The following is a 16,247-nucleotide window of genomic DNA, read 5'->3' as shown; positions in this document are numbered from 1 at the left end:
TGTTTGCATCCCTACCACCTTCCATACTTGCATGCATTCATGGTTTTTCATCCTTGCATCACCATTTAGATGTGGAATGTGGGAACTCATTGCTTCACCAAACTCACTCATCCAACATCTCACCCTTGTCCTCATGGAATCACACAATTTTGAAGCTCTAAGTTGATTTTTCTACATTTTCTACATGTATTAAGTAATTAACATCATGAAGTTTAAATTTTTTTTTTTTCCAAAAGAAAAAATCGAACTTTTTATTACCAGGATAAAAAGTTACATAGTATATGCTGAAGCATTCATTTTGCTCTATAATTTTCAAATCATAGAGCTCACTAGATGGATATTCAGTCCAACTAACAACAAGTAGAGAGAATCACTGAGCGAAAACACGGCCTCCTCATATGAGGATTTCAGGCCAGTGCCTGCCAAATATGAGAGCAGCGTTTAGAAAAGAAGAAGCAAAAAATTAAAAGCAAAATTTCAAGAGAAAACGACCACAGCAAGAACATAGGAGCCAAACTTGGAGGATCAAGTCTTCCTCCCCTTTTTCTTCTCCACCTTTCGCCATTCTCCTTGGGTTATGGGAACAATTTGAAGTGGATTTTCTTCGCTGAGTCGAGAATTTTCTTTGTCTGAATCTGAGGTATCTGATGAATTCTGCCTTTTGGTTCCAGTAGTTTCCATTTTATTTGAATTTTTTCCAGATTGTGATTCCATGGTCTCTTGTATAGAAGTCTGTTGTGTTTCTGCTGGGATACTTTCGTTTTGACCAGGTTCTTCCTCTTCATCCTCTTCCTCCTCTTCCGAATCTGAATGGTTGAATTTCCATCCTTTTTGTTGACTGCCGGTTCTCTTCTTTCTTTGGCTGTTCTTTTTATATTCCAGACAAGAATTTTGGAGATGTCCAGTTTGTCGACATATTCTGCATCTGAAAGCTGTATTTTCGTAGTCTAAAGACTGCATCCAGCTGCGATCTTTGTGTTTCAGTTTTATACTTCCCGGTAATCCTTTACTGAGATCTACTTCCACGCATATGCATGCAAAAGTAAAAATTCTTTCTTCTATTCTTTGTGTATCCATTTTGATATATCTACCTATGGCGTTGCCTATGCTTTCCAGTACCCTTTCATCCCAAAAATGGATAGGGAGATTGTGAAGACAAACCCATACTGGCATCTTAGACACAACAAAGTGTTTACATCAAAATCTGGGAACCATGGAGTGATGAAAAGACCCGAAGATCCCTAGAACCAAGGTCCTTCCTGGATCACGAGATCTTTGACTTTTGGGGATTGAAATTTGACTATAAAGAACCCTTTTGAGCAGAGGTGGATCTCACATTCCAGAGACCATTTCATGAGAATCCAATGAAACAGATCAAAAGGTTTGGGCCAAAAGCCGTTAAAGCGGTAGATGATGGCTTGATTTTCATAGCTGTTACATACCTTCTCTGCTTCTGTTGTTTCAATTGTTAGTTCGGGAATGTGCTGTAGTTGCTCCACTATGTATGGGCTTGGTTCTAATCCAGCTTGTTTCGGATCTGATGGAGAAGTTTTTCCTCCTTGTAAGATATGCTTGTAAGATATTCCATCACTTCTGTGTTGTTGGAGTGGATCTGGGATGTGGTTTGATTTAGATCCGCTGCCTCCCACTGTTGATTTGCTGGATGCTGTGCCTCCTAGTAGTCTCAAATTGAGAATGATTGTAGATCCTGGCTTAATATTGTAATCCTTTATGGATCGGAAGTCCTGAAGAGATCTGCCCCCTGTTAATAGGTGTTGTTTGCCAATCGGGTAACCGATTTGATTGGCAATGTTGTATTTCAAATCTCTTACACTATTTGTAGCTGAAACCCATATCAGTGTTGAGTTCCCCTTGGGCATTTAAACGAAAATTTGGAAGTGGTCACTTAATTCCAAGTCTACCCCATTCGCCAGATCCGACTCGATTAGATTTCTATCAGGTCTGTGGAGCTAGACCTGGTCACAACACCATTTTCCTTTCCACCAGAGTGCCGGCTTTGGGAAATTTTCGTGCTTCTCGGCTGCCCCTTTGGATCCCGTTGAGAGTTGATTCCTGGTCATCGAAGGCCTTATGCAAACGATCTCTGCCTTGAGAATCTGAGCTAGGCTGCGGAACGACCATTCCTTGAGGATCCAGGCCGTGTCAGACCAGTGAGAAGAAAAATCCACAACAAGAAATGTAGATATGATTCCAGATCTAGGATCTAGCGCTACCCGTAGCCCGAGATCTGTTCTCCCAACCGTGTAGAGACTTCAATCTCATCCTGTGTACCTCCCTTCCTCCGCTTTCAGGAATTCGGCATCAGTGATCGCCTCGGAGGAATCGTCAGTGCTATTCTGCGATCTTCTTTCATGGCAGTTCTTGGGTGCCTGCACCCTCATCTTCCCCATGATGTAATCATCTAGTTCCCGACGAAACGATTCGAACCAGGGCCTACTGTATTTGCCGAGGGAGTCATCGATGAAGGGTTTCCTTTCTATGGCCTGCTGCATTCTTGGTTTGCGAGAGATCAAAACCGCCGAGAGTCGCAGAGCGTATTCTTCCCCTTTGTTTCTTACCTTCATGAAGTTTAATTTAACTATAATCACATTTTTATTAATCCTTATAGGTTGGAAACACTATTATGATATGGTGAATAACTATAACATTTGGATTAAAAAAAAAATGAAGGCTTGTGGTACAAATAGTATATCAAAAAGAATATTAAAATTAATACTATTAAATATTTCATAGTTTAGGAGGATATTAATGGTATTCAAAGTTACTAGAGGAAGAATGAAAAAAAAGTAGTTGTGGTTTCAATAATGGTGAATTTTTTTATCAAGTGTGCTAAGAGTTTTGACTCCAAATACTACATATGAAGTTAGATAGAGAATCAAAGAAGCATGTTTTACTCACTCCTACTTTCAAGAAGATGCTACAACTTGCAAAACCCACCAACTCTTTTAAAATGCATGATGTTGATACCTTTTAGATGTGCATGTTAGTGGTTACAATGTATGAACAATTGACTTCTACATCCTAAGCCCAAAGTTGTAAAGCTCCATTAGGTCGACATCCTAGATCTAGTTGATCTGTATATGAGGATACAAATTAGCTATCTACTTGTGCAGTTGGAGAAGAATCTAAGATATCCAGGGTAAACATGAGCTAAGTGTCACTATGATATGACTCGACCTCCAAGTTCTAGTTATTGGAGTGGGGCCTACAAACTGGAAACAAGCTAACATCCCTCAAAGACTACAGATCACTCAAGAGCCTACCAAGCACCCCAGGTGATCAATCCCTGAGCTTGAACTCTTTTTCACTAGGTTTACTCCCCAAACACACCCATAACACTTCATGCATGTGGTTGGGAGGCTATAGCTGCACTCATAGGCATATCTCCATGTGGTTATGACCGAATTTACCCTATTCATTGCACACGGTCGCGAGATCTATGACAATTTTCCAAGATAGTCTCCAGACCACTACCCATAATTGCTTGTAACTTTATAGAATCATAACAATGATGATAACAATGCTAAACAATCAAAACTTGAGAAATGTCTTGACCTAGACATTCCTAATACCGGTTATAAATTTCATCAAATAGATAGTAAACATATAAGCTACATATTATGAATGCATATATGATCATAAATTTCTAAACTTCATCTGAAAATCACCAAGAAGTCAAGCTAGCTGCAATAACACTTGATAGCCCATGCATTCATCAACCATCCAGTAAATTATCAAATCATGAACAAGAGCCATAGCTAGAGCACATAATAGAAAGACATATAACCAACATATAACTAGAATACAAAACTATGACAAATCAACCATAACATTGCCATAATAACCAGTACAAGTGCTCATAGATCACAATAGGAAAATAACTCATATGAACAAATGAAAATTCCAGCTATGTCAGGGACTTCCATGTATCACCCGAACATAGATTGGCTAAACCAAAATCTCTCTTTCAGCTAATCATCCCCGTGTCATATTCCAACCATGAATGTGGTATCATAAGGGTTAAACTAAAGTAGAACCAACTAGGGCTTCAAACCACCTCAACCCTCAAGCACAGTGATCTCACCTATACGGTCCAAAAATCACTAATATCAACTAGATTAGTCTCTACCTGAGTTTTCCAAGGCTTTAGGAACTAGTAACTCAACCCACAACCTCCATGGAACCCGAGCTGTTTCAGGATTCTAGAGAATAAATCCCAACTCATAGGCTCCAGGGACTAGTAACTAAACCCACAACCTCCAGGGAACCCAAGTTGTTTCAAGGCTTCAGAGAATTCGTTCCAACCTACAACCATATCAAACCTGAGAACCATTCAGAAAAACTAAATGGGGAACCCTCTATACCATGGCTATCTACGAAATGGCAAGGCAAGGTTGAAACCACTGTCAATCTAGGAAAATTTCCAGGTTAATGACAACACATACCCAAGGAACCATATGCATATTCCATTCATCCAAAAACCAACAAGGAAATCACACATGCAACCTGCTACCTGCAAAGTAATCCTGTTGTAGTTGTTGATCCAATTGTCTCCTTGCGCTTCCTTCTTTCCTTTGCTTGCTTTCTCCAAATCCAAGTGAATGCTAGAGTGTTACAAGAATACTCTAAATGTTCAAGAGTGTAAGAGAGCTAAATTCTAAAATGAAAAAATCCAGAACTAACAAAAAGAAAAATATGTGAACTATTTCTTTGATGCCTTTTTGTTATTGATGTCTCATTTTTCTTCATTTTCCTTCATTTTTCCTCTAATTTCCCATGCATGCAAATATATGTTTCTTCACCTTCCTTTTCTCCTATTTTCCTGTATTTTCATAATTAAATGCCATTTATTACCTCTTTGCCTTGGTTAATGCCTTTGCCAATTTCCATAGCCATTATTTAAGCACAAGTGATGGCCACCATAATGTTTTCCCACCATTCAGCTTGGAATACGTGTCCCATGACCTTGGTCTTATTTTATTTACATGGAAAATAAACCAGGGACTATTACATATATTATTTATTATACACTATAGGGACACGAACATGATGTCATATAATCATTCAAAAGTTAGAACAAAGATGGATAAGGAACCTAGTGGATCATAGAACATGAGGAGAGGAATACCTTTGAATATGCACATGAACCTTGGATTTAAAGATATTTACATCTTTCCTATTAGAGTATAGGAGATGAAAGTACTTGATGATCTAGTTTTTTGGAGCTAATGAAAGAAAAATTTCCTTTGAAATAAAGAAATAAAACTTTTTTTTTTTCTATAATATATATAACATGTTGGAAAAGAATATGAGAATAGATATATAGAAATCTCATATGCTGCAAGAGTCTTTCTAGCTACTTTCGACTTTTGGTGTATTTTAATTTTGTTCTTATAAATGAAATTAAATATTTTATCTTTGAAAGAAATTTTTTTTATTATACCCTATGCAAAAAGGAGATATTTGATTGGGAAGAAATAATTTCCAAATAACTTTCTCATCACCTGCTACAATTTTAGAAAACTAATAGGTTATACATGACTTCATACTTGATTTTTGCTTTAATTTTCTCTATAACATTTGCATACTACATACCATGAGCTAGGATAATCATGAAATTGGCCTTGTGTACATGTGCTATTTGATCCTCTTGAGGCATAAGGCCTTGCTTCATCTTTATGACAATCAGGGTGGTTTTATAGGACATTTAAACATATAAACAGAAGAAGGGAACCATAGTCCTTCTCATTGGAAGCTAAAAAGTTTTATATTAAATGAGGGAGATTTCTAAGAAGAATAATGCACTTATATTAGGTTACATGAGTTTGAGGAGAAACCCCTTTATCTTCCCAAATTTATGTTTGATTGATATCTTCTAGCAAAGATCTACATGCAATAGTGGGTTGATTTCCTTTTCTAGGAAGAAGGAGCTATTATTATCCATGCCTTTTAGGTTTGCATGAGTACTTATGAAAATGTAGGATAGTTGCATCAAAGTGCATAGGGTTTGGATTCTTTCATAGTCTCTTTCAAATTTAGAGAATATAAATTTTCTTGGATTTGAACCATATCATATTTTTGCAACACATTTATTTTATTTTGGTTATACATCAAATGCTTTCCTAAATTTGAGGCTCTTGAAGATGGAGGTGATAATAAGGATGTTGTTTTTAAGATAGTTATCACTAGAAAGGCATTGGCAGATAAATAAAGATGCATTTATAAAAGGACAGATTTGAAATTCCCACAAAGTAGCCATAATATAGTAAGATTAATTGTTCATATAGGAAGCAAGAATAAATTCTCGAGGGTCACAAAAAAGATAAAGAACAAATGAGTAGTATCTTGAGAGTAGTCAAAGGGGAAAGTGTAGATTTGTTTCTAAGGGAGGGGGTGTATCCCATTCCCATATAAATATTCCATCCTATGTGAAAAATTATATTTTTAACTCTTTTGGCATGGCCAAGAAAACATGTAGTGACACCTATGCAGATGTTGGTGATGAAGAAAGCCCTAAAAATTTTCAAATTGAGAGAAGGAACATACTATTCTTGTACCCTCCAAGAGGAAATGATTAGTTAGCAATTAGTTATAAATATCATTTAAAGGGAACATTGATGAGTAGACTCATCATGCTATAGATCTAGAGATTGTCCACACCTCAACTAAATCCCCTTATGTGGCAATTTGACACTTGGAAAACAACGAGAAAATTGGAAATGACATGTTGCAACAACTACGCGCTACTTTTAAAGACATTTTTGTCACCTTACACCCTTATAGGAATGATAAGTAGACCAAGAGGCTTTAGTTGTCTAAATTCTAACTCCCCTTCATAGCTCAACCTTGTAAGACTTTCAATGCTTAACTGCAAATGAAAGCATTAGAGATTTTTTGAAGTAAAAAATGAGCCTCAAAACAAAAAATGTATAACCAAAATCAACTTTATAAGAACCAATAGGATTCAAGATGATGATGTCAACCATGGAGGACGATTCACCATTTTTGGAGTAAAAAATAAAAAATAAAAAATAAAAAACTATTTTTTTCAACTCGTATTCTCAACTTATCTCCTTACAATTTTACTCAAATTTCGAGCAGGAGCACTTGTTGGATGCAAAATTTAATTCCTCATCCAAGGAGTACCCATGTTGTATACTTTCGATGGACCGTGCTACATGAAAAATGAGAAATACATGAAAAAGCTTGATTGCAATCACGTTTCTTCAGGTATTTCTCATTTTTCGTGTAGCAGAGTCCATCAAACGTATGCAACATGGGTACTCTTTGGATGAGGAATTGAATTCTGCATCCAACAAGTTCTCCCACTCGAAATTTGAGTAAAACCATAAGGAGATAAGTTGAAAAAGTAATTGTTTCTTTTTCCCTCTAAAATTTGATGATGAAATATAATCTTATTTTATTATTTCCACTATTATTTTATAATATTCCTTAGGGGTCCCATTTTAAACCTCAAAATTTCTCTAATGCCACTCATCATTATTTTCAACAGGTTATGCAAAAATCCTATAGCTCGAATGGCAGGCATCAAAACTTGACCATCAATGGTAAGAGACTATGAACTCGGTATTATCTCTCAACATCAAATTTTTTAGGGACTTATGCATTCATTAGTGAAAATTATAAACACTTGCCTTCAAATGTTCTGTGATGATTAAAACATCCTCAATTTTCTTATAAAACATAAGATCTTAGTTGTGAAGCCTTATTTAAACCCAATATCTAGGCTTCCAATGACATCTTCAAAGACATTATTTAATGAACTAGTTTACTCTCAACCATGATATAAAAATCATTATCAAATAATTGTACACAACATGTAACATCATAATATATAATATACTAGTTACATTTACAGATGAATAACATCAATTGAAATTAAGGTAATTGTAGAGAAGGTTCAATTGTGCTTATTCTTGCCTATAATTGGTCACCCTCTAGGCAAGCCAGGGTACCACTAGGGGAAAAATTAGAATATTAAGAAAATTCCTTGTTGTGAAAGCCACTCTCCTTCACAGGCAAACAATGGTAGTCACCCTCTACCCATTGATCGAGGACTTCCCCAATTTGTCTAGATGACTTCCTAGATAGTTATAACTACACAAGGGAGTCCCTTCTTTTCCTATGTAGTCCCTTAGCGCCCTCCCAACTCAATGCTTGTTGTCCAACCCAACGAAAATCTAATTCACAATCCCCTTTTCTATAGTTTGAGTTTGGGTTTTCCTGCATCAAAATTGTAGTGAAATTCAATATTTATCATGGTAAAACACTAAAAAATGTTTCTCCTTTAGATTTAGCACCTTTTGGTTGCGAGTTTTTGCTACCTAGGAAGTTTTCTACTTGATCCATAAATTGTTCTAGATATTCCACTAGAGAGTTTATCATAAAAAATCTGATAAAATTATATTTAAAATCTAAAATTATACACTATTACAATTTTATATCTCTTTAGATTTATAGATATGTATATTACTATTATGATAGCATATGCGTGCAAATTAAAATTATGTAGAAAATAGAGAATGGTGAAATAAAAGCTCACAAACACATTTGACACATAATATGACATAGGAAACCCTTTCAGGAGAAAAACCCAACTGGATGGTGAGGTTCCTCTGCTCTCTTTCTATGAATGGAAATATGGTTGCTAGTACAAAGAAGTATGGCTTGTATCCTGTGGGAGACTACAATGCCTAAATCCTTTCTGTGTGATATATCTACTATCCCTCTTGGATAGTTTTGCTTAGTTATGGAATAAATGCACTCGAAAGAATGGAACCCATTTTCCTCCTATTGGCCCATTATAACTTAGCTTGATAGCCTGTTAGTCATTAGGTTTGAACGAATCAACTCTTAACCAGAGTTACAATAGACTCTTTTAGAATTCTTCATCATAATCACATGGCTAGCCCCTTTTTAATGAATAATGGGGGTTGTCGTGGCATGCTTTCAAATTATGGTGGTGAAAATAGAAAGGTCAACTTCTAAGTGGCTTAAGTTTTGCATACAGACTCTAATTGATGCGATTCTTATGTTGTTGGAAAGGTCTTTACATATAGAATAGGAAAAAATCGTGTGGCACTAAAGCGACAAAGTTTTACCCCAAAAAAACTTCATTTGATACCTCAAATTGATCCTAGAAGGTTTCAAACCCCAATTTGCCAAACTGGGTCCCGCTGGTAAAAAAGGTCCTGTGAGCTGATTCCTCCACTTTTTCCACTCTGAAAACACTGAGATGGATGCCAAACAATATAATGATCCAATCCAGATCACTGCTTGTAAGTACCAGCATAAAACCCACTTCCAAATCAACTTATTTTTCACTTGTGGGTGCTCTCAACTCTCTCTACACTCCTCCTCTACCTTTCTTAGGGCTTCAATGCACTCAAGGAATTTGCCACTTCAACCCCCACATGCATTTGCTTGATCTAACCAAGGAAAACCCATGCATTTTTTGCCCATGATAAGAGATTTCATGTATCAAAGCTTGGAGCTTGAGATGGGAACTTGTTATACCCTCCTCTAATCATTCTCAGTTGTCGATTCAATTTCCATACATCCATAATTGTGGGTGATTATATTTCCAACTACCCAACTCCCCTTAATAATTGAGTTTTGGGGAAGTGGGAAAGAGGGAAATAATTCCAATTTCAAATTTTAGTATTTTAGCAATATGGTTTTTAATTTTCAATTTTTGGGGGGCAGGTGGGGTGGGTTGTGGTTGTTCACTTATTAAGAAAAGTGTTTTTCCAAACCTCTCACTGATTCCCTCTCATGGTATCATGGCTAGTACTAATGCTAGACCCTTTAGTTAGTTGGTCGATGATTTTTCATTAACCAATGAAATATATTTACATGATTTAAACTTGGTCCATCACATTTTGAAAAACACCAAACATCTATTCTGCAATATACAATGTCCCTAATTCTTAATTACAATTGTAGAATGGGATAAATAGGGTGTTAAAATATGATAACTTTACTCCTTGACCTTTCAGAGATTGTCAATTATGCCTTTGGTTTGGGTAGTAGGATTCTTTTGCTTAAGGAAACCATGGAGGCCAAACTTGGAAAAGATGAAAGTTTTAATGAAATTTATGTGCATACTTTTATTAGCAAAATGAAGACTATTAATGATTTTGGAAGGCAAAAGGTTAATTTCCCTTCTAATGCTATATTGACAAAGAGGTTGGGGAATTTAATTGTCATTATTTAATAATTGGTCACAATTTTTTTATATCTTGAACATGAAAGATTACAAGAATTTTTCAGATTGCTTGAAGTTATGAAAAAATGGATGGCCTTGTTTTCATGTACAATGATAGGCTTCTCACAAAAGAATAATTTGTTGCTAAATTGGTTTTGACTAAATCTTTTGTTGGTGTTGAATTTGGTAGTCTCACCCACTTCCCCAAAATAGAGATTAAGAAATGGTTGACTAATTTCATGATAGATAATGTGGAAAAATTCTCACTAAGCAAGGATCAATTTGGCATCTTATGTGGACTTAAAGGTGAGATGCTCACTTTAAAGTTAAAATAAGAGAACATGGCAGGTTACTTTTAGGAGGATATTAAAAATTGGGTAGACCATATTATTGATGTCACTACTAAGGCCTTATGAATTTGAAGAATAGTTGAAGTAGTTAGGCTATTGCACCATTTCACCAACATTTGAATTCAGAAGCACTTCATAAGATTTTGTCTTCAATAAAATAAGGCTTTTGATTAAAGGATATTTTGCCTACACAATTTTGTTAGTAAAGCAATCCTTTGCCATGGTGTTTTCATGCACATTATGAATATGAAGATAGAGAAATTACTATTCTTTCGCCTTTTTTTGTCTGTAAGCCGCGCCCCCCCCCCCCCCCCCCCCCCCCAACCAACCTTTTTTTGCAATGTCATGGCATTTATGATTTTTGTTTTTAGAATATTGAGGCAAATTTTTAAGCATGTAGTCTTTTTCAAAACCATTTGATATTAAATATTTCAATACTTGAAAGCTTCTCTAAAAGATAAACTCACCATTTTGTGTTTATTTCCCTCTACCATTCCTAGGGTGTTTTGTATATTAAAAATGTTGGAGGCCAAAATATGTGAATATGAGCAAATCTTTTAGTTATAAATCCAATATTCGTTTCATACTTTATAGTTCGATTTTCCTACACCTTTTCTAGGTAAGGTTATGCATATAAATGATATTTGCTTGTTTTTTGTGTGAGAATCATTTGGAAGCTTTCTACCACTCTTCCATTTGTATTTATAAATAAATCACTTATATTTGATATATGAATATGACCTCTATAAAACGAATGTGGGTGCTCCATAATCCCTAGGGAGAATTCCCTTCAATGTTGGCTCTTCTCCCTTGACAAGAAAATGAGATCAATAATGCACACATATGCTATAGTGCATGTGTGCATGGGCTATAATTTGGTGTGCATAATGCTTTGCACCAACCATTGTTGATGTTTCAAAGCATTACCTTGTAGAACCTATGATGGTTTTTGTGCATGAAGATGTTGGGGTGTAAGAGTTGGATTTGGTCAAAGGAGGTTGATGCAAAGGATGGAGTCTTTCTAGCACAAATGAAGTTGGATACATCTCTATTACAATTGGGGTCAAAACTTTTATGACATTAAAACTTTTTGTTGTTTTGAACATATTGCTCAACATCTTCATTTATCTTTCTTTACACACCTTTTCTTAAGGTTGAAATTTCAACATTGAGATAATGTTGCTTTGGTTTTTTAATATGGACAAAAGAATCCAAAATTGTAAGGTTACAAAATTTCTCCATTCTACAAAACATCAATATTTAGACATTTCCTAGCAGCATTTTTTTTTTATAATACTTTCAACAATTAATAGTATTGTAAAAGAACCATGTAAAGCTCGTTGAGAAATTTCTAAAAGTATATTGTGTACCTATATCGATTTCATACACAAAATTTATAGCCCCATGAATTAGACATTTTGGTTTGTTGTATTGGGTGGGGAGGTGGCTGCCTTTTTGCATCTACAACCTTTAAAGTTAATAAGATTAATATTTTGTGTATGTTAATACATTTCTTTCTTTGGTCAAACAATTAGGATCCAATCTATGCACCCTAATAAGTGAGAAAATCACAAGTATAATGACATTTTGAATAGTGCAAGTAAATTGGGCAAATTGGAACGATTAGGGTAATTAGGAGAGTTAAGGAAAATTGAATAACCAAGCCAATTTGAATAAACTAGGGTAGGTAGGTTAATTTAGTAAATTAGGGAAATCAAAATGAGTGGGTAAAGTTGGGAAAATTATGCCAATTGAGGTATTTGGGGCTAACTGGAATAATTGGGCAAATGCGGCCTTGAGGCAATCTAGGTTAATTAGTGCTAATTGAGGCAATTAAGAAAATTGCATAAATTAGGAAATAGGGATAAGGTGGGTCTAATTAGGAAAATTGAGGTAGTTGAGATTATCGGGGAAAATAATAGATTGGGAATAATTTTGACAATTGGGTCTCACGGGACATAAAACAAATGGGAAATGGATTTACTGTTAAAGCATTTCTTACCTAATGGTCACCGGTTTGAAACCCCATGGGTGTCCCACTTTTGTAACCCTCAACTAGAGGTTATAGTGGTAGTGGTGGGAACCAATCCCATGTCATATGCGTACCAAACCTACCTAGTTTCAAATTCCTTTAGTCATATATATATATAATTTTGGAAATTAGGAAAATCGAGGCAAATTAGGTTAACTAGGAAAATTTAGTTAACTAAAGAAATTGTGGCAGATTGGGCTAAAAGGGGGAACTCAACAATGGATTTAATTTGGATAATTAGGCCAATTGGGGAAAAGTGGGGCAAGTGGGGTCATTCTTAGGAAAATTGAATAAGTTGTCATGGAAAATTTGGCCTCTTTCTAGGATGGAATCCTAACACAAATGAGGTTGGATATATCCCTATTACATTTGCATAAAAAATTTTAAGACATTAAATTTTTTTGTTGCTTTGGACATATTTCTCAACATCTTCATTTTTTTTCTTTGCACACCTTTTCTTAAAGTTGAAGTTTCAACATTGACATAATGTTGCGTTGGTTTTATCAATATGAACTAAAAAAATCAAAATTTTGATGTTACAAAATTTCTCCATCCTACAAAAACATCACTATTTAGATATGTCTTAATAGCAACAAATATTTTTGGGAAGAAATTTCAACAAGTAATGGTATTGAAAACGAACCATATAAATCTCATTGAGAGCTTTTCAACACTATATTGTGTACCTAAATATTTTTCATACACGCCCCAAGAATTAGACTTTTTGGTTTATTGTATTGGGTGGGGAGGTGGTTACCGTTTTGCATCTCCAAGTTTTAAAGTTAATATTTTTTGTATGTTGGTTCATCTCTTATTTTGGTAAAAAAAAATTAGGATCATATCTCTACATGCTAAAAAAATGAGAAAATTACAAGTACAATGACATAATGAGTAGTACAACTAAATTGGGAAAAGTGGAATGATTGGGGTAATTAAGGGAATTAGGGAAAATTGGGACAATCATGCCAATTTTTGTAAACTAGGGCATGTATGCTAATTTAGTAAATTAGGGCAATCAAAATGAGTGGGGAAATTTGGTAAAATTGGGCCAATTAAGGTAATTGGTGCTAACATTAATAATTGAGCAAATGAGCTCATTAGATAGTTGATGAAATCTAGTTTAATTAGTGCTAATTGAGGAAATTAAGAAAATTACACAAATTAGGCAATGGGGATAAGGTGGTCTAATTAGGAAGATTGGGGTAGTTGAGACTAATTGGGAAAATAACAAATTGGGAATAATTTTGGCAACTAAGGTCAACAAAGCATAGAATAGTTGGGAAATAAGTGCATTGTTAAGGCATTTCTTGCCTAATGGTCATTGGTTTGAAAACTTGTGGATGTCCCACTTTCTTAACCCTCAATTAGAAGTTGTAGTGGAAGCGATAGGAATTAATCCCATGTCATGTGCGTACTAGACCCACCTAATTGCCTATTCCTCTAGCCACACACACACACATATAATTTTGGAAATTGGGATAGTTGAAACAAAAAAAGGTTAACTAGGACAATTAGGTTAATTGGGGAAATTGTGGCATATTTCAATAAATGGGTAACTGAGCAATGAGTTTAATTTGGATAATTAGGCTAATTGGGAAAATTTGGGGCAAGTGAGGTTATCATTAGGAAAAATGGGGTTATTGAGGTTAATCAAGCTATATGAGAAATCCAAACAATTAAGGCTAATTAGGCAATTAGAGCTATTTATGATTAAATGAAAAACTTGGCTAATTGGGCCTAATTGAGCAATTAGGAATAATTAGGGAAAATGGGCCACTAATTAAGAGAAATTAAGTAAAATTAGGTAAGTTGTCATGGAAAAGTTGGCCTCTTTCTAGGATGGGCTCCTAGTGCAAATGAGGTTAAATACATCCCTATTACATTTAGGTTAATAATTTTGTGACATTAAAACTTTTTGTCATTTTGGACATATTACTCATCATATTCATTTTTTTTTCTTTACACATATTTTCTTGATGCTTAAATTTCAACATTGACATAATGTTGCTGTGGGCTTTTCAATATGGACAAAAATATTCAAAATTTTAATGTTACAAAATTTCTCCATTCCACAAAAACATCACTATTTATATATTTCCTAATAACGACAATTTTTTTAGTAGAACTTTCAATAATTAATGGTATTGAAAAAGAACCATATAAACCTAATTGAGTGTTTCCCAGTACTATATTATGTGCCTAAATATATTTCATACACAAAAGTTATGGCCTGAGGAATTAAACATTTTGATTTGATGTGCTGGGTGGTAGGTGGCTACCTTTTCACATCTCCAACTTTTAAAGTTAATGTGGCTAATATTTTGTGTATCTTATTTCATCTCTTTCTTTGGTAAAAAAATTAGGATAATGTCTTTGCACCCTAATAGAGTGAGAAATCACAAGTATAGTGACATTTTGAATAATGAAACTAAATTGTGCAAAGTGAAATGATCGGGGTAGTTAGGGGAATCATGAAAAATTGGGATAATCAAGCCAATTTGAGTAAACAAGTGCAGGTATGTCAAAAAAAATATATGGGGAAGGTTGGGAAATTGGCCCAATTGATATAATTGAGCTAATAGGAATAATTGGGCAAGTAAGGCTAACTAGATAGTCAAAGCAATCTAGGTTAATTAATGTTAATTGAGTAAATTAAGAAAATTGCACACATTAGGCAATGGGGATAAGGGGGTCTAATTAGGAACATTTTGGTAGTTCAAACTAATTGGGAAAATAACAAATTGGGAGTAGCTTTGGCAATTGGGGCCCACAAGGCATAGAATAATTGGGAAATGGATGCACTATTAAGGCATTTCTTACCTATGGATCACTAGTTTGAAACCTTGTGGGTGTCCCATTTTCTTAACCCTCAACTATAGGTTATAGTGGTAGCGGTAGTAATCAATCCCATGCCATGTGAGTACCAGACCTGCCTAGTTGCTATTTCCTCTAGTCACACACACACATATGGACAATTAAAGGCAATTAGGTTAATTGGGAAAATTGGGTTAATTGAAGAAATTGCAGCAAATTGGTCTAAATGGGGGAACTCAACAATGAGTTTAATTTAGAAAATTAAGCTAAGACATTTAGATCAATTAGGAAATTTGAGCTAGTTATGATGAATTGGACAAATTGGCAATTTGGGCCCAATTGAGAAGTAGGACCATTTAGGAAAATTGAGAAAAATGGGGCACCAATTAGGAGCAATTAAGGAAAATTGAGTAAGTTGTCATGACAAATTTGGCTTTTTTATCGGATAGACTCCTTCTAGCACAAATGAGGTTGGATACATCCCTATTACATTTGGGTCAAAATTTGTATGACATTAAAGCTTTTTGTCATTTTGGACATATTGCTCAACATCTTCATCTTTTTTTCTTTACACACCTTTTCTTAATGTTGAAATTTTGACATTACCATAATGTTTCTTTGGATTTTTCAATATGGACAAAAAAATTCAAAATGTTATTATAAAATTTTTGCATCCTACAAATACATCACTATTTAGACATTTCCTAGTAGCAACAATTTTTTTTTGGGTAGAAGTTTCAACAATTAAGAGTATTGAAAAAGAACAACATGAATCTCATTGAGAGATTTCCAACAATATATT

This window comes from Pinus tabuliformis, chromosome 6, assembly GCF_031772625.1.
Source record: "Pinus tabuliformis cultivar Carrire ecotype Pingquan chromosome 6, CPIR1, whole genome shotgun sequence".
In the NCBI taxonomy this organism is placed as follows: domain Eukaryota; kingdom Viridiplantae; phylum Streptophyta; class Pinopsida; order Pinales; family Pinaceae; genus Pinus; species Pinus tabuliformis.
Note: the sequence above shows the minus strand (reverse complement) of the source record.